At 39.9% G+C, this 17,968-nt stretch overlaps 2 protein-coding genes and 1 pseudogene across 4 annotated transcripts in view; 1 reads left to right on the top strand and 2 right to left on the bottom strand.

The window, feature by feature from the left end:
- Window positions 1–17,968, bottom strand: part of GSTCD (glutathione S-transferase C-terminal domain containing) — a 206,605-nt gene that overhangs the window by 137,855 nt on the left and 50,782 nt on the right. The window lies entirely within an intron of this gene.
- The window catches only part of INTS12 (integrator complex subunit 12), a 158,953-nt gene that overhangs the window by 58,186 nt on the left and 82,799 nt on the right, over window positions 1–17,968 (top strand). For 2 of the 3 annotated variants that reach the window (XM_077142638.1, XM_077142639.1), the window contains exon 1: window positions 4,693–4,855. The exons of the other annotated variant lie outside the window; for it this stretch is intronic. The gene's annotated coding sequence lies outside the window, so the exon portion shown is untranslated. Of the gene's footprint in view, window positions 1–4,692; window positions 4,856–17,968 lie in introns of those variants that run through there. 3 annotated transcript variants of the gene reach the window in all.
- LOC143668065 (RNA polymerase II elongation factor ELL2 pseudogene) lies at window positions 3,311–6,208 on the bottom strand (annotated as a pseudogene).

Raw genomic sequence — 17,968 nt, forward strand, 5'->3', positions numbered from 1 at the left:
GGATGTTGAAGGCTGAGATTAACTACCTTATTGCAATTACCTTTGTTTTAGAGCAAAGATTCTTTTCTCTTCCTCATTTCTTCTGTGTGGCACCGCCAAATAAATTGTCGTCCACTTAAAATGGGTAACTAAACATTAAACCACTAACAATTAATGTAAAACACTTACCAATCTTCTTTCAAAGCTGCCTCATTCTAAAGCATCAAAGCCTGTTATTACAGATTCAGTATCAGTGAGCATTGGAAAAACTCATAAAACAAAAAACTTTGGCTAAAAGAAATTCATCAGAAAAGTCTTATCTTGAAGTCAGTACATATTTTTAGTCCAAATTAAGAGAACTTGGGTGCCACTGGAAACAGCAGGACTAAAATGGTGCTCCAGGTCATGCTGAAATAAAATGGCCACCCTAACTATATTTCAACACTAAGTGAAGAGGCATTAGAATTCTTGGCTGGTATTGGTACTATATTAATATTAAAAATGTCTAATGTATCATAATTAGATTTACCTTTGATATGGATAATTTGAAGTTTAATCAGTGAATTAATAGTGTTTCCAAAATAAATCATGGTAATTTTCAAACATGTCCAGTACCATAATAAATGACCTAGTGGAGCCAGGAATAGACATAAATCTCCTTGATTGTTCAATAAATACTAAGTTTACAGACAAAAAAAAACTACAGATAATTTTTACACTTTACAATATGGCCTAATTAAATAAAGTTCTGATAAATTTTATTGTTTGGGTGCATGGTCCAGGAATCGAACCTGGGTCTCCACATGAAAAGCAAGCATTCTGCTACTGAACCACCTGTGCACCCCAGATAAATTTTTTAATCACATAGATGTTTTCTCATGTCAAATATTTTTATTCAGTTTTAAAAAGCAATGCTTTTGGGTGGGCCACGGTGGCTCAGCAGGCAAGAATGCTCACCTGCCATGCCAGAGGATCTGGGTTCGATTCCTGGTGCCTGCCCATGTAAAAAAAAAAAAGCAATGCTTTTAAAAGATTTTATGTAATTCACACTAGATAAAACCTTTCTTGGTAATCTGTCATCATGGTTTCTGCAAAGTACTTAAAAACATGTTCTATAAATAGGCTTCTTGAAGTATAACACTAAAAGAGCAAAGCATAACATAATACTGATAAGCATTAGAGTAAATCCAACTCTAGAGAAATAAAGACTTTTAAACTTTATTTTTTAAATCACTATGCTATCGTTAAGTACACTTAAAAGAAAAAAAAAGGGCAGTATATTTTCTTAAGAAGATAATCTGGTTTCATGGCTTAAAAACAGAAAAAGAGAAACAAGAAACCCAGTGATTCAAATGCTACGTGGGTTTTGCTACCAAAGCTGTGAACCCATTTTACCAGTTCTCCCCTAGACCATGAACAGGTCCTACACTGTCACTTGTGGCATTTGAACTAATAAAACCTGAATCTTGCTATTCTTTTTCAGGTTCTGTTGATAGCAAAGTGGTTGCAAATGATTTAGCTAGTGTTATACAAACGTGTCCTTTCCACAGCTGAGCTGAATATGAAATTCAAAACAAATGTATTCTCTCAACAAGTTTGATAGCCAAAACAAAATACTCAGTCCCAGTTTTCAAGACTTTCAAATGTAAATTGAAATTGGATACTACTGAATTTTCAACATGAAAGAACTTCCTCTACATCTTCTCTACATGAACATACATACATAACACTATAATATCCTCTAAGGAACCTTGAAATTTTAAGGTGGGGATGTGGGTGGTCAGAGGGGACCCAAGTATAACTATCAGCAGGATTTATACTTGAACTATTCTTAAACTATATTAATCACTACTCAATCAATGCTGCTCTGAAGGAACTCAAATTATGTTATATCATTTGACTTTTTCCATTTCTCTGGGAGCCTAAGAATAGAAATCTGTGAAATGGACTATCTGTTGAAAGTGATAGGCAATGTTTATTAGTGTGTATTAGCATGGCACTGCTATTTAATAAGGCGAAATCCATTAAGATGTCTTTGTAGCTCTTGCCTTGCATAAACGAACATTTGATTTACAAGCAGTCTCCACAAGTTTCCTGATGACCTTTTTAAAAGGTGAGCTTCAATTTTATCTTTATCTTATTTCCTTGATATTTTCCATATTTCTGCTTAGATTATATTTTAACTTTTTATCTTTAAATAATTATAGACCCACAGGAAGTTGCACAAGTAGTACACAGAATTCCATGAATCCTTTACCCAGCTTTCCCCAATGGTGATGTTTTATATAACTATAGTACAATATCAAAACCAGGAAATCAATGTTGGCACTATTCTGCTCACGACAGCAAGTAAACTTATACAGTTTCTACCAGTTTTTTTGTTTGTTTGCTTTTGCTGGAGAGAAACATCTTTATTAAAGATACTAACGAAACTTCAACAAATATTTCAAAACAGATTTGTAAACATAATGCTTCCCTTTTCAACTGGCAGCACTTTGAAAAGACAATACAATAAAACAACACTTGAATTAATATTAGTTCAAAATCCTGATTTTTTTTTACCACATAACTCATGTTCCCATATGATAAAACAAATGACAGCTTAAATCAAAGTCAACAGATAAACTCTATGAAATGAAAATTTATGCAGTTTGATGACTCGCAATATGATATAGTTAAATATATCTCTCCTTTTTTATATTTCTGGCACCCAGGAAGAAAAAAAAACTTCAAATATATACATTTCATGTAGGTAATAGCTCCTTTGTGTATCTCTCTTCAAAAAAAAAAAAAACTTTATAGCCGTATATAGTTTACCTATATGTTTAATGTTATAATTTTCCCCCAAAAGTATAGATGTTTCATTTTCTTATCAGTTTTGGCCGACATTAATAAAGCTGAAAAACTGCTGAAGTGGAAATTTTTTTTGTCTTCCACAATAGGAGCAATCTGTCAGAAAAAAAAAAGAAAAAACCTATCGTAACCCTGATCAGTTGTGACCTGAGCATTTGGCCTCCTAAGAGTAGCAGCTTTTTTTCCCTTCATGAATGCTCACATCTGCACAAACTCTGCACACACACAGCTTGAGCACACATTTCAGACACTGGTAGACCATTGCTCTGATCCCGTGGGAAGCAGCGTGGCTAATGATTAACCACACTGTGTACACAACTAGCAAACACCTTAAGGCAACCTTAGCAATGGAGGGTTAACCTGTAAGGCTGATTTACTGTTCTACATCAAGTCAGCCTGAATATACATATGTATATGCATATCTACATGCATAAATATAAACTTCTCTATTTCTTAACCCTTCAAAACAATGTTTTAATTTTGTGCAAATTTCTAAGTATTCAACCATTTAAGGCTAAGAGTTCGCATTAAGAAAGTTCACAAAATAGGCTTATGTTCATCCAAAATCATTTCACTTTGCACATTTTTAATTTGGTTTTATGTTTTTATGCACACAACTTTGAACTATGGACACTGGATCTCCACTATCTTAAAAAAAAATCATTTCTAATGACAAATGCAAGCTTTTTTTTTTTTTTTTTTTTGCACGGGCAGGCACCAGGAAGCAAACCCAGTTCTTCAGCATGGCAGGCAAGAACTCTTGCCACTGAGCCACCGTTGCCCGCCCGACAAATGCAAGTTTTTGAGGAAAAAAATTTTTTGAGGAAAAAATTATTTAAAGTATAGATACTGGATCTCCAATATCTATCTAAAAAAATAATTTCTTATTGATAAACACAAGTCGTAAGCAGAAAAGGAATCGGACAAAGCAGCTTCAAAAATGCAAGGAAGCAGAACTAAGTGGGGAAAAAAGTAAAAAAGGAACTCAAGTTGATTAATACTGAAACTTTCAACAGGCAAAAATTTCTTTCTTCTTCTATTTTTTAGAACACTAGAGCAACTCGCTTGGAATTTAAACCATCTTCTGGTCCCAGCAGAGTTCTAGTGCCATGACTGCTTGCTGTTGTTAAATTCACCTGTTAGTCTTTTGATGTGAGCCAGCTTGTTATGAAGATACTCACATCTATATTTTTCTTCATGGTAAATGGGATTAGACTGCTTGATTTCCTAAAATTCTTGTAAAACATCTTCACGAACATCCTGATACTCTTTTGAGCCTGGAGAAAGGTGCTTTCGTTGCGCAATTTGATAAATCTTCTAGCTACAGTCTTCCTCCTGGCATACAAGGCCCTTGTATTTACCATACTCAGAATCGAAATCAACTTTGTATTCTGGCATTGCTCATAGGAGACAATAGCAACATATTTTATCAAATAATCTGGGAGCTCAATTTTTGAAGAAGGCTCCAGGGAGACAATGTAACCCTCTTGAACTCCTTCACTTGGAATTCGGACTGGAGTTATTTAGTTTGGCAATTTCCTCTTCCCTTTTAAAGTCCTCCTCCTCTTCCTTGACCGTCTCAATGCTGTGCTTTTTTATTTGGTCCTTTTCCTTGCTTGCTTGCTTTTTTTTTTTTTTTTTTTAAATCTTTTTGGACTTTTTGTGAGATATTGAATGATTTTCTTCCATAAGCTTTGGACACTTTAGTAGAACTGAACAGGGTTGGGAAGGTTTTCAGAGAAGTCCTTGAGGTGTATTTGTCTTGCTGGTCTTCATAGATACTACTGTTTTGACTAAAACTGTCAACAGTAGTTCTTGACTTCCCAGGCCGCCTGGAGTCCGAGGGGAATTGGAGTGAAGATTTACAGACTAAGGAGGATTTGAGACCGGCAGGTTGGTTGAAGACAGCGGTGGAGGGGTGGGGATGGCAACGGTTACAGTCGGGCAGCTGAAGACCTGCAGCAGGCTTCTTACTCGTGGGACTCAGGTGACCATGTAACGTTGGTGGTACTCTGTTTATCAGGTGAGATATTCTGCTTTTTTTTTTTTCTAAAAAAAAGGATCGATGATATCTGAATTCAACAGCCGTTGCTGAAGAGAAGATGCACCATCATTACTAGAACATGGGGGGAGATTCTGAACGGCTGGTACCAGCAGCTTTCTGACATGGATTTGTTTCCTGGAGAGCACTGACGCCAATCACCATCTATTTCTCTGTATCCACGCCAATTTCTTTGTAGCTCTTTAAAAATATCATCCTTTAAGGCTTACAAGAGGTCCTTAGGACTCAAACTGGCTACCTGCCTCAGAATTGCTCCGAGGGAGTTGTTGTCTGTTTGACTGACTCCATCTTTCTGCAAGCGAGCAAGCAACTCAGGTTTCTCGTAGGCCTTCGATGCTAATAAGTGAATCAGTGTCCCTGTATGGTGGCTGAGAAACACTGCTGCTGCGGTTTGTTTTTCCAGTTGTATTTCAGGGTTTTATGGGAGCTGACCTTTTCCTCTCAGGCACTGCGTCTGAAACAGTCCGAATTTACATACTTTTCCCTGCATATGGCACCAGGTTTGATAACGTTTGTGTTAGAGCAGTGGGACTTCTTTTCTGCTTGAGTCATTCCTTCTCATGTCATCTCATAGAAGTTGTTCGTTGCACAAGCTGTAATTTTACCTTGTGTAAATGCCAGGCAATTGAGCCGGGAGGCCCCAGAGCAGCAGATTGTTTGTCCAGCCCTTTCCCGCAGCCTCCATCTTAGTCTCCCCAAAGCTGCCTCCGCAGCTGGGCGCTGTGCTCTGCCGCAGCTGGGCGCTGTGCTCTGCCGCAGCTGGGCGCTGTGCTCTGCCGCAGCTGGGCGCTGTGCTCTGCCGCAGCCATCGCTGCTCTGACCTCTGCAGCCGCTGCCACTTCTAGGGCCATCCCGCTGCTGACATACTGTCATATATTTTACCAATTTTTATATGAACTTGTTCGTGTGTATATAGTTTTATGTGATTTGAACCCACAAATAGATTCGTGTAAATATCTCATCACCACAAAGGAACTCCTTTATAGTCGTATCCTGCCGCCCCCATCCTTATACCCTGCCAACCACTGATCTGTTATCCATCTCTCTAATTTTGTCATTCCAAGACTCTTATACATATTAAATCATATAGTATATGTAACCTTTTGAGACTAGCTTTTTATATTAAGCATAATGCCCCTGAGATCTGTCCAAATCGTAGCAAGTGTAAACAGTCTTTTACTTTTTATTGCTTTTTTGTATTTCATTGCATATATTTATTTTTAATCTTTCATCTCTTGAAGAATATAATACAATTATTATGGATATTCACATACAGATTTTTGTGTGAGTATAAATTTTCATTTCTCTGGAATAATTGCTGAGTCTTGTGGTAACTGCATGCTTAGTTTTGTAAGAAACTGCCAAACTATTGTTTATAGTGGTCAGACTATTTATTTTACATTCTCATCAGCAATGTATGAGTGATCTCGTTTCTCCAGTTCATCACCGGCATTTGGCGTTGTTACTTTTTTACTTTAAGCATTCTAATAATTAGTGAGTAGTAATATCTCGTACTTTTAATTAGTATTTCACAGATGTCCTAGAAAGTTGAACAAATTTTCATGTGCTTGTGTACATCTGTATATCCTGTTTGGTAAAATATCTGTTAATTTTTTTGCCCATTTTCTAATTGGATTGTTTGTATTTCTACTGTTGAGTTTTGAAATTTCCTTATACGTTATATATTCTAGATACAAGCTCTTTGTGGGATATGTGGTTTACCAATACTTTTTTCCAGTCTGTAGCTTATCTTTTCATCCTCTAAACAGAGTCTTCTGCACAGCAAACATTTTTAATTTTGATTAAATCCATTCATCCTTTTAAAAATATTTTTTCATATTTAAAATGGTTTAATTTTTTAAATATTCTCTTCAGTGCTAAAATGTCTTCACTCGCCGTTGCTCATTTCCATTTAAAAATTTTTTTTAAACGAATAAAATCACAAAGTTCAATTAAACATGCAGATTTTAAAGAATAAGGAACTTTCTAGAAAGTCTGAGCTGTAAGAGTACTATTGGGGGATGGGTACTATTGTCAGAACCTCAAATTCTTCCTAGGGCAAGTTTGTGGTAGAGTGCTGATGGCCATGGTAGGAGGCCAGGAGTGAAACATAGGGGACAATTACAGCGGAGGGCAAAGGACTGTTAGCAGCTAGTGAGCCCAGGAGAGGCAGGGCAACCTCAGGACTAAGCAGAAGTGCTAGACAGCAAGAAGTCTCCATGGACTTTCTGCCCCACCTGGAGAAAAGCCCTTCCTTTCCTGGATTAGATCTTCCTTTGCCTCCCGAGTCTACCCAGTCATTCTCCAACAACAGCCTACATAGTCCCTAGCCCTACATGAAATCCATAAATTTACAGGTCTCCATTCAAATTTGAGTAACCCTAGGCATTCTCTTCGCTGGAGGGCGTCTTCCACATTTCCCTCCTCTTGCAGAAACGCCTGTAGTTCAGCTAAAGGTTTTGAGCAGACACAGCACCTGGTGATGACAGGTGTGCCATGGGACGGCTGATGCTCCAGCCAACTTGGATGCAAAGAGGACATGAGTGCTCCTCTTCTCAGAAGCAAGCTGACAGAGGTGCCAGGGACAGGAAGTTGATGGTACGAGTCCGAATCCTGGGCCAACCTTCCAGCCCAGGTTCATTATGTGTAGGCGCTGGACGCCAGTGCTTGCCCTTACTCTAGCAATACAGCCCGGCCAGAACCACAATGTTATAAGTAGAAGTGGGAGGCCAAGAGCGGGAGGCGCCTTGGAGGTGCCAGCGCTCTGAGGCCCTAGGGCAGCACTGCAAGTCGGTCCACACAGAAGCGCTTCAGGGACAGGGATCCCGTCTTCCACTTCCGCGGCAATCTTGTGTTTCCACTGCAGCTAGCTCTTCCTTCCTGCGGATGGGAGGTTCGTCTGTGGTTTCTGAGGGAGGGAGGGAAGGAAGGAGGGCATCTCGAGGAGCTCCTGGCCCAAGGTGGGTGGCTTGCAGGAGTCGGTGCAGAAGCCCGAGGTGTACTCTGGGCTCAGGAACTCGCTCTGCCAGGCGCAGGGCCTCGCGTGTGTGCTGCTGTCCACCTCGAGTTGGTAGACGTCCGACATAGAACTCTGGTTGCCGTTTTCATCTTTTTCTTCCACTTCTGTACTTTTTTTTTTTTTTTCTGCCTGGGCAGGTACCGGAAATGGAGCCCGGGTCTCCCGCGTAGCAGGCGAGAACTCTGGCCCGCCCTCACACTTTCTTGTGGCCGCCATTAGCTTCTTTGATGTCATCTTTGGTCGGGCTTCGGGTCCCTGCAGGAACCCACCAGCCCAATTGGGCGACGGCGGGAGCTGCGGAGGGCGGGGGCCAGGGAACCCCTCGCCATTCACTGGGAATCGGGCCCCACCTGGGACACCGCCCTCCCACCGCAGTAGCGTCACCACTGAGGTCGCCGCTTTTAACTTTCTGGTGTCCTGTGTAAGAACACTTGTCTAGCCTTAGGTCCCAAAGCTTTTCATGTATAATTTCTTCGAAAGTTTTATGGTTTACATTTTACATTTAAATCTAAGACCCATTTCAGGTTAACTTTTCTATAAAGTGCAATTTATGTAGATTTGGGTTTTTTGCCTATGGATCTCCAACTGATCTAGCAACATTTGTTGAAAAAACTATCCTTCCTCCATTGAGTTGCTTTTGAAACTTTTTCAAAAATCAATTGGGTGTATCAGCATAGGTATATTTTTCTTGGTAATCTAGTCTTTCTGCTCTATTAATGTAGGTGTCTGTCTAGTCAATGATTGTAGCTTTATAGTAAGTCTAAATATGGAATAGAGTGATTCATCCTACTTTATTCCTCTTTTTCAAATTGTTTTAGCTAATCTGTATCTTTTGCCTTTCTATATACAGTTTAGAATAAGCTTTCCCATATCTATACAAAACCTTGTTGGGATTTTGATAAAAACTAAGTCTATAGACAAAGTTGATAAGAATTTGAATTATTTTAAAAGGTTCAAATAAGAAAAACAAGAACCATATAAAAGATACAAGTATAATAAAAATAAAGTAACACTAAAAATAGATGCCTTTCTACTACTTTTCTACCTTATGTTACCTTCTTTTCCAATAGACTACTATATAGTGCATTATATTTTTTAATTTAAAAATTCATCAAATGACTAATTAAAACCTATTATAAAAATATTCTTACCACCTGCACAACTTCTTGATTACCAGGCATAATTAATTAGTATTCTATGAAACACTATTATTTTTTTATATCAGCAATATCTAATGATAGAATAATTGGAAGAATTTTGCAGAGTAAAAATTTTCCACCATTCTCTATATCTATTACTATTACTCTTGCTGACTGCTCTAACTTTCTGCTAGAAAAGGAGAAAAATTAAACGCATGGTTGGATCAATATAATATATGTATGTATTATTATATGACATATTACTATATGACACACATATCCCTTTCTGTATTTCATTCTCTTTTACCGATATATATTGGTGAATTGGCCCTGCATTAGAAGAGTACCACTAAGCAAATAACAAATTTGCTCTTTGCAATACTGTTATATTTAAAACAATTTAATATAAATTGTTATGCATTTAATATAAATGTAAATGCTGCATTTTGAGGCATTTACCATCACACTATAATGCAGTTTAAATTTTAAAAATGTATTACTTTTGGTAAAGTACCAAAATCTGTTTGAGAATCTCATTCTTGACGAAAGAGAAAATAGTTACAAATTTGTAGAGTTCTGAGTCAAACGTGATCGGATTTTAAATTTCACAGCCAAAGATAATTTTGAGAAATGAAAAACATTTACATTAGGGAATTTTTAATACACACACACACAAACTCACTATTGATCGCAGTCTTTTGGTGTGCTTTTAATATTTTAAATGCCAGAAGTCTTGTAGTCTACAGTTATTCAATACTAAAAAAAAAAAAAAAAATTGGGGAAGAACATAGCCTTACAACATCTCACTCCAGATTTTATTTTTAAAATAAAGTAAATATTAATAATTTTGAATCTTGTCTAGCTTGGTGTATTAGTTATGGTTCTCTAGAGAAACAGAATCAACAGGAAATATTCATAAATACAAAATTTATAAAAGTGTCTCACATGACCAAAATCTGTAGGGCGGGCTGTGAAGCTAACAATCCCGATGGAGGGTCTGGATGAACTCCACAGGAGAGGCTCGCTGGCCAAAGCAGGAAGAGAGCCTGTCTCTTCTAAATCCTTCTTAAAAGCCTTCCAGTGATTAGATTAAGCATCACTCATGACACTCCCCCTGGCTGATTACAAATGGAATCAGCAGTGGATGTAGCTGACGTGATCATGACTTAATTCTATGAAATGTCCTCATAACAACAGACAGGCCAACACTTGCCCAACCAGACAAGCAGGAACCACCACATGGCCAATTTGACACATGAACCTGACCATGAGTCTACCCCTTGTCAATTGGGCAGCTATACACATCATCATAAACTATACCTAATTTCTAAACAGAAAACAATAAAAGGCAGGTCTATTTCCCTCACCTAAAAATACTCAACTATCCTGCATATAACTGGAAACACATTAAATCTCTCCAGAATAGGGTGCAAATCCTTGGGTAATATTCATTCTTAAATTTGCTATCTTACAACTTAAACAGTATAACATGAACAAAACAGTATTACAGTCCTCATTTTGTGGAGGGCCAGAAGCAATCACTCAGGCCCAAGCAGGAGCAATTAATCAAGCCTAAGCAGGGAAAATTCCCACAACATTGGGGCGGCATGTCCCCAAGAGTTAAACAATAACCAATGTTAAGAAACTGAGAGAATGGGATGTGTTTTGGCAACAGCTAACGGCATTTTTCTGCTTCTATGATACACTTGCTTGCTAGCAACTGCAAAACCACAACATAATTCTAGCCTTTATAAGCACACCTTGAAAACCTCTAGGGGCTGCTCTCTGAATCCTCCTTCTTGGAAGTTTCTGGGGCAGTCGCCAGCTGGCTAATAAAGACTCCAAATTGGCTTGCAGTTTTGAATTATGTGGTCTCTCTTTTGGTGCTCTCCACAACAATTTCTGTAAGTGATCACATGTCATACTTCATATTTATCACTTTCTTCCACTACCCATTCCATGTTCCCTTTAGCCTTAGCAAGCACTTCAGCTGGCCGTGGTTCTTTGCCTGGTGGGGTGACCCAAACCCTCATTCCTGAAGTTTCAGAGCCATTGGTAGTCCTACCTGCATTAGGTTGTTGCAGTTTTCCATTGGTTTTAATCACAGGGCATGGTAGTACTAAAAGACACCCTAGGGGATCTCCTATATTCCAGGAAAACTCTTCTTTACCTCCATTGTGTAGTTGCAGTCCTACTTCCCCCTGATAGTCAGGGTCAATCACCCCAGCCAGTAATATAATCCCCTTCTTGGCTTGTTGATCCGGGGGCATGAGTAGCCTAAAGTGACCAGGTGGAAGTCTTAGATTCCAGTTCAATAGTATCATTGTTATTTCTCCTGGTGGAAGCACTCCCCCTTTTGGAACTAAAACCTGCAGACCAGCAGAGCTCAGGGTCACAGGGACAGGAAGCAAACATTTTCCTAGTGGATCACTAAGGGTAATAGTGAGTGGTGCCATTCCCATTTCCACTTCATGGTTCCTGGACCCATGTATCCTGGCTATGGGAGAAAGAGCACCATACAGCGGACACTGATTCAGAGCACACATAGCTTCCTGGAGAACATTACCCCAGCCCTTCAAGGTATTGCCACCTAGTTGGCAACATAATTGAGTTTTCAAAAGGCCATGCCACCATTCTATCAATCTAGCTGCTTCTGGATGATGGGGAACATGGTAAGACCAGAAAATTCCATGAGCATGTGCCCATTCCCACACTTCATTTGCTGTGAAGGGTGTTTCTTGATCAGAAGCAATGCTGTGTGGAATACCATGACAATGGATAAGGCATTCTCTAAGCCCATGGGTGGTAGTTTTGGCAGAAGCATTGTGTGCAGGGAAAGCAAACCCACATCCAGAGTATGTGTCTATTCCAGGTAGAACAAATTGCTGTCCCTTCCATGAAGGGAGTGGTCCAAAGTAATCAACCGACCACCATGTAGCTGGCTGGTCACCTCGGGGAATGGTGCCATATCAGGGTCTGAGTGTGGGTCTCTGCTGCTGGGCACTCAGCAGTGGCTGTAGCTAGGTCAGCCTTGGTGAGTGGAAGTCCATGTTGCTGAGCTCATGCATAACCTCCATCCCTACCACCATGACCACTTTGTTCGTGAGCCCATTGGGCAAAGGAGTTGCTGGGGAAAGAGGCTGACTAGTATCCACAGAACAGGTCATCTTATTCATTTGATTATTAAAACTTTCCTCTGCTGAAGTCACCCTCAGGTGCACATGCACATGGGACACAATATTTTCATATTTTTAGCTCACTCAGAAAGGTCTATCCACATACCTCTTCCCCAGACCTCTTTGTCACCAATTTTCCAATTATATTCTTTCCAAGTCCCTGACCATCAAACCAAACCATTAGCAACAGCCCATAAGTCAGTATACAAATGCACCTCTGGCCAGTTCTCCTTCCAAGCAAAACGAACAACCAGGTGTACTGTCGAAGTTCTGCCCACTCTATTTCACTTCACCACTGTCCTTCAAGGAACCCCAGAAAGGGCTTGTAGTGCTGCAGCTGTTCACTTTCAGGTGGTGCCTGCATCTCGTGCTGAACCATCTGTAAACCAGGCCCAAGTTTTCTCTTCCTCAGTCAATTCACCATAAGGAACTCCCCAAGAGGTCATAGCTCTGGTCTGGGAAAGAAAAGGTAATGTGGTAGGAGTGGAGATCATGGACATTTGGGCCACTTCCTCATGTAACTTACTTGTGCCTTCAGGACCTGCTCTGGCCCTATCTCCTATATATCATTTCCATTTTATGATGGAGTGCTGCTGTGCACACCCAACTTTATGGCTTGGTGGGTCAGACAGCACCCAGCTCATAGTAGGCAACTCAGGTCTCATGGTAACTTGGTGGCCCAGGTTAAGCATTCAGTCTCTATTAAGACCCAGTAGCAGGCCAAAAGCTGTTTCTCAAAAGGAGAGTAGTTACCTGTAGGAGATGGTAAGGCTTTGTTCCAAAATCCTAAGGGTCTGTGTTGTGATTCTCCTATAGGGCCTGCCAAAGGCTCCAAACAGCATCTCTATTTGCCACTGACACTTCCAGCACCATTGGATCTGCTGGATGGCATGGTCCAAGTGGCAGAGCAGCTTGTACAGTGGCCTGGACCTGTTGCAGAGCCTCCTCTTGTTCACGTCCCTACTGAAAATTAGCAGCTTTTCTGGTCACTTGATGAATGGGCCAGAGTAGCACACCCAAATGATGAATATATTGTCGCTAAAATCCAAAGAGACCAACTAGGCATTGTACCTCTTTTTTGGTTGTCAGAGGGGCCAGATGCAGCAACTTATCCTTCACCTTAGAAGGGATATTTTGATATGCCCCACACCACTGGACACCTAGAAATTTCACTGAGGTGGAAGACCCCTATATTTTTGTTGGATTTATCTCCCATCCTCTGACAGGCAAATGCCTTACCAGTAAGTCTAGAGTAGTTGCTACTTCTTGCTCACTATGTCCAATCAACATGATATCATCAATATAATGGACCAGTGTGATGTTTTGTGGAAGGGAGAAACAATCAAGTTCCCTGTGGACAACATTATGACACAGGGCTGAAGAGTCAATATACCCCTGAGGTAGGACAGTGAAAGTATATTGCTGACCTCACCAGCCAAAAGCAAACTGTTTCTGGTGTTCCTTACTAACAGCTATTGAGAAAAAACCAGTTGCCAGATCAATAGCTGCATACCAGGTACCAGGGGATGTACTGATTTGCTCAAGCAACGAAACCCCATCCAGAATAGCAGCTTCAATTGTTACCAGTTACCACCTGGTTGAGTTTATGATAATCCATTGTCATCCTCCAAGACTCATCTGTTTTCTGCACAGGGCAAATAGGAGAGTTGAATGGGGATGTGGTGAGAATCACCTCCATCCTTCAAGTCCTTAAGAGTGGCGGTAATCTCTGCAATTCCTACAGGAATCTGGTATTGCTTCTGATTTACTATTTTGTTAGATAGTTCTGGTGGCTGCCATTGGCCTTTCCCACCATAACAGCCCTCACTGCACAAGTTAGAGAGCCAATGTGGGGATTCTGCCAGCTGCTCAGTATTCCAATTATGCATTCTGGAACTGGGAAAATAACTACAGCATGGATCCAAGGACCCACTGGACCCATTGTGAGATGGACCTGCACTTAAACTCCATTGATCACCTGACCTCCATAAGCCCCCACTCTTACTGGTGGACCAGAGTGACGTTTTGGGTCCCCTGGAATTAATGTCACTTCTGAACCAGTGTCTAATAATCTCCAAAATATCTGATCATTTCCTTTTCCCCAATGTACAGTTATTTTGGTAAAAGGCAATCAGTCTCCTTGGGGAAGGCTTAGAGAAGATTAACAATATACATTGGTGGCAGTGTAACAGGGTTCTCACCCAAAGGGATCTGGCCTCCCCTTCATTCAAGGGGCTCTGGGTCTGTAAACTGTCTCAAGTCTGGAAACTGATTAAGGGGCTGTGACTCGGTGTTTTTGTAATTCATGTTATACTTCTGTTTACTTGACCTAGAACTCTTTTCTTCATACAGCTCAAAGAAGAATTTAGTAGACTGCCCTTCTATTGTATTTCTAGGTGCCCCATGATTTACTAGTCAATACTACAAATCTCTGTGAGTCAGATTACTTTGACTCCTGCTTTGAGTTTGCTGTCTATTATACTAGCCACCTCTACCCTGTCTTTGGCAATTAAGTGCTGCCACCTGGCTTCTGCCAACTCAGGATCCAGTCATCCCCATTGTGTTTAAGGATTCTAGCTCAGTGATAGCAATCCCCACAGTAATATCTCACCTACAGAGAAGTGCAACTATAGAGATCTTCAGGGATGATGGTGCTAGTCTCACAAAATTATTTTTCACTGTTCTGGTAAAAGGTACATTCTCCAGACATTCCTGGGGTGTAAGAGCAGGCATTGCACGATGAATCCACTCTAACATTTCAATCTTTCTAAGCCTCTGGATCCCCTCATTTACATTATACCAGCGCAGTTCTGGCATTTCAACTTCAGGTAATGCCGGCCACCTTTTGATCCTTGTTTCAGCCAACCATCCAAATAAACTGTTAATGCCTTTTCTAACCCCTTAAACTATAACATTGTATGCAGAATCTCTGCTTAGTGGGCCCATATCAATAACTTCAGCCTGGTCCAGCCTTATATTCCTCCCACCATTATCCCACACCCTTAAAATCCATTGCCACACATATTCCCCTGATTTCTGTCTATATAAATTGGAAAACTCACACAGTTCTTTTGGATTATAATGTACCTCCTCATGTGTGATAATTTGTACCTCACCTTTAGGGGCCTGTTGGGACTTTAGTCTAGTTATATGTCCGGAGGAAATGAGGGGTGGTGGGGGTGGGTCATGGAAAGAATTAGAAGTGTCTTCCAATCCATTTCCTTCAGGGCATTGGCAGTTTCATGTGGTGGGTGAAACAGGATTAATCACTCTAGGGCTAATCCCTTCAGGTGTAGGTTGAGTGGCCAATGCCTCATGGCAGGCTGAAGGTGGGGCGGTTATGTCCTCAGGGCAGACCATTACAGGGTTATCTAGAGAAGACTCAGCATGACGTAGGGTTTCAACCTCGCCACTGACATCATTATCAATCCTTATGTTGCCATCCCATTTTTCAGGGTCCCATTCATTTCCAATCAATGCCCTCACTTTAACATCAGACACCATGCAAGATTGAGATTTCAGTTTATAAATTGTAAAGCTGCTACTCTAACAATAATATTCTGAGTCTGATTTTCAAGTTTACAGCTACAGGAAATAAGATTTTCCTTCAGGACACTCATAGAAGTATTTACATCTGTCAGACAGCACTTAAGCTTCTCGTTTGAAGCCTTAAGCTTATCCCTTTCACTCATTAATGTATACAGTGTATTTAACAACAACAGTCATTATCTCTATACCTCCTATTTCCACAAAACTCCCTAAAGGTGTCCAAAACATTATCCCCCAGAACCTGGCTTTGTACAAGCAAAGTATTAGAAGAATCGAATGGTGATATTTTGACTATCTCTTTTGCCAACTCACTCCATGGACTGGCAGTGTCATTCTGATTCTGGGAATCAGGGTCCTTAGTGCCTTTGAGTCCAGTCAGAGTGGAAAACCATTCATACAAACCCATTTTTAAGATTCTGTTTCTTAAGAACCACTCCTGATACCAAGTTGTATTAGTTAGGGTTCTCTAGAGAAACAGAATCAACAGGGAACTCTCGCAAATATAAAATTTATAAAAGTGTTTCATGTGACCATGGGAGCACAGAGTCCAAAATTCACAGGGCAGGCTGTGAAGCCAACGATTCTGATGGAGGCTCTGGAAGAACTCCACAGGAGAGGCTCACCAGTCAAAGCAGGAAGAATCTCTTCTGAATCCTCCTTAAAAGGCTTCCAGTGATCAGACTGAGCATCACTCCATGCAGAAGACACTCCCCTTTGGCTGATTACAAATGGAATCAGCTGTGGATGCTGCTGACATGATCATGATTTAATTCTATGACATGTCCTTGTCACAACAGACAGGCCAGCAATTGCCCAACCAGAGAAACAAATCCCACCACCTGGCAAGCCGACACATGAACCTGACCATGACACTTAGTAAGGTGGAAAAATAAGAAATTAAGACCAGTATTTAAATATGTATCATTTTTTTCTTGAAACAATGAGTTACTTTTATTTAAATTATCAGGATACTTCTATTTCCACTTAAACTTGCTACTATAATTGGTCTAAAGTAGGGGTTTTCATATTTACCAAAAGGCTCAGAGGTATGCATGAACTCTTAAAGCTGATGTACTCTATGTTAAAAACAGAAAAATAATTGAAATTGTGAAGAAAAATTTGGAAAGTTTTAATGTTGCTCCTCTTATTTTGGTGCAGCTTGAAATTAAAGCAGCTAATATATGCATCATGCCTGTTGTGTAGAGTAATAGTTCACACAGTATTGTCCCCAAAAGCAGCATCACCTGAATACTTATTAGAAATGTAAATTCTAGGGCCTGACCCCAAGACTCATAAAGAAACTCTTGAGTAGAGCCAAGCAATATGTGTTTTGACAAGAACATGTGATTATAACACAGTGATTCTGGAATGTTGTAGGCTGAAACTAATGGGTAGTATCAAATGTGAAAACAAATGGGTTAGGGAAATGAAGAATCCTCATACCCAGCCAAGAGGCTCTAGGATGAGAGTTTATGTTTAGATTCCCCTAAGGAAGACACAACTGACATTTTGAATAAAATAATTGTTATAAAGAATTTTCAGCATCTCTGGCCTTCTGAGAGGAATACCAAGAAATAATACTCTTATACATTGACCTTGACCCCAGGGTTGGTATAGGAATCACTGATGGGGGAAAGCCTCCCTTTAGTCCTTCCCTTCTCCAACTTGGACCCACCCTTTTTCAAAGGCCACACTCTTCCCATTTTCTCCAAATCACTTCTGTTTAAAGAAAGGTGGGATATTCCTATTAATTTGCAGAAGCATACTACAAAAGTGTGGTGATAAGGGTACAGACTTTTTATTGAGGCCAGTTTTTACTAGTTATATATTACTATCTCATGTTATATTTTTCTTAAAGTCAAGGATCAGTTCATTCTTTTCAAGCCCAACTAGTTTACAGAAAACAAATTGGAGAAAAAAAACTTGACTATTTACATAAATGATTCGCATCAGGGTAATTTTTACATTTAAAATCTTAGACATCTATAATTGCCATGTATGAAGGTGCTAAAAAGAAATACCTGCCTACTAAGAGAAGACAATCTGTCACTAGGAATTAAAAGTTACGTATCCCTTTAGAACATAAATCCTACCAGTGACCTACATAGAAGGAGTAAAGACATACTAATTAGTAAATTCTTCTTGTAAGACATCATGCATGACTATCCCAAGCAAATGAAATCTATTGGGT

Source organism: Tamandua tetradactyla, chromosome 24, assembly GCF_023851605.1.
Source record: "Tamandua tetradactyla isolate mTamTet1 chromosome 24, mTamTet1.pri, whole genome shotgun sequence".
NCBI lineage: Eukaryota > Metazoa > Chordata > Mammalia > Pilosa > Myrmecophagidae > Tamandua > Tamandua tetradactyla.